The sequence below is a fragment of the Limulus polyphemus genome, unplaced genomic scaffold (assembly GCF_000517525.1).
Source record: "Limulus polyphemus unplaced genomic scaffold, Limulus_polyphemus-2.1.2 Scaffold166, whole genome shotgun sequence".
In the NCBI taxonomy this organism is placed as follows: domain Eukaryota; kingdom Metazoa; phylum Arthropoda; class Merostomata; order Xiphosura; family Limulidae; genus Limulus; species Limulus polyphemus.
This window is the reverse complement of record NW_013665776.1, coordinates 569,091-571,040: the sequence shown is the minus strand read 5'-3', so window position 1 is coordinate 571,040 and position 1,950 is coordinate 569,091. Positions and strand designations below refer to the sequence as shown.

Here is a 1,950-nt window from a genome sequence, read left to right as displayed (position 1 = left end):
TCTTGCACCCCGGGGTGTTGGTTTAGAGTAGGGAAGATACCTCTTCTAAGTTTCAACCTCTGCTTTCTTCCATCCAGCTACTCTTAAATTCTATACAATTTTCTAACTTACCCTTCACACCTATAGAGATAAATTTTTTTACAAATCTCTTATAAGGTACTTTGTCAAATACTTTCTGAAAATTCAGATACACCATATTTACACCCTTACCATAATCTACATAAGTAGTAACCTTTTCAAAGAATACCAAAAGATTTGTAACTTGTAAGGCAAGAATTTCCTTAGTAACTTCCTTCATGAAACCATATTGACTATATAATTGAGTCACTGATACTTTAAGTTTGACTTGAGTATAACACAGTTGGTCCTCAATTTTGACATTTTTTCTTTGCTTTATATCAAATTTGTCACTTGACTTATAAGTTAAATTAAAAATGGCCAAAATGTGCCACACTACCAAGAACCCAATTTCGAAATTGGCTATCTAAATTAGGCTAAACTAAAGTCTAAAGTAATAATGGTAATATTACCATTACTACTTTAACTACTTAGGCCTAAGCACACTTCGATTTTATAATACCATTTCTCACACTTACATATGTAATTTAATTAAAGTATAGATCAGCAATTAAATGTGGAAATAAATACGATGTTTAAATACATCATAAACGAGTTATTTAGATATGTTTTCAAATTGGAAATTTATGAATTCATAATACCTCTATTCTCCAAATAAAAAGTTTGCCCTCTAGTGGTCAAATATTTATTAAAATATTTATTTTTATTTTGTAATAATGAAACAGCTGTGTCAAAAACAAATTATGAAAACAACAATATTAAAAGTTACACAGCTAAAAGCCCACATCTAAATAAAGAACCGCCACTAAATGATAAATAAAACACAAACTGTAATCTTATTAAAATATTAAACTTCTTTTTTGTTTAACACAGCATAGCGACAACAAGAACCACCTATTGTATATATATGTTGAAGATTTATTTTCTTCTTCACCAAAATTCGACGAAATGTCATAACATTATTGGCATACCACAATTAATTTAGGTTACAATATGGTGAAGTAAAACGGACTTAAAACCTCATAGAAAGGCCTAAAAGGCTGTCCTTGAACATCCATTTTCGAGAGAAGATAAAAATTTAAACATAATCGTTGTTTTAAGGAAATTATCGATTCTTCTTTTTAAACTCTTGTAAAGTGCCGACATACACAACTACCGTAGACAACTCATTCCATTAGGCAATCACTCTGTGCTCTTGTGAAAAAAATAAAACTGCCGAGACTGAAACATAGTGGGGCAGTAATTAAAGTTAGATTCTGACCTTCGAATGTTCAAGCCATCGATAGTTCTAATTTTTATATTTTACTGATGACGTTACCATAACAACTACTTTATATTTGATTTAAAACTCTTTTATTTTATAATTAATCCATAATACTATTCACATGTTGTTTAAAAATACGTCATATAGAATAGCAGTAATTATGCTTATAAATTTTAAATAATAATAAAGGGTGTGTTATTTATGCCCACTAGTAGTTGCGTATGGTGTTTCTTACACCTCCAAATTCGCAGTCATGATCCAGTCAATGAATGCTTTGCCCGCGATATGGATTGTACCATATCCTCCCGGTACCTCTGTGACCGGAGTGCAACACGAGATGTTCTGTGCCTTGTGTGGATTCCTGACATGCTGGACATATAGGGGATTCACGATAACCCCATCGATGCAGGTTGGCCAATGTTCTGCCATGGCTTGACCTCAGCCTGTTTGCTTGTGTCCATTGCTTTCTGGTTAGGCGATAGAAACCGGGCAGTGGCTCAGTGGGGTCCCCCACCAGGTCTCCACCCCTGGGAGGGCACTCCCTCCATTCCCCTCTTCAAGCTTCTTTAATGTTGAAGTTTTCTTTCGTTGACTTATAGAAAGGTTTT

General features: G+C 33.5%; 1 protein-coding gene across 2 annotated transcripts in view; it reads right to left on the bottom strand.

The window, feature by feature from the left end:
• LOC106477521 (HIV Tat-specific factor 1 homolog) overlaps positions 1-772 on the bottom strand; it is a 24,154-nt gene extending 23,382 nt beyond the window's left edge. The window contains exon 1 of one of the 2 annotated variants that reach the window (XM_013938077.2): positions 720-772. The gene's annotated coding sequence lies outside the window, so the exon portion shown is untranslated. Of the gene's footprint in view, positions 1-210; positions 373-719 lie in introns of those variants that run through there. The other variant, XM_022381465.1, reaches the window with a different exon arrangement.
• Positions 773-1,950: the final 1,178 nt, after the last annotated feature.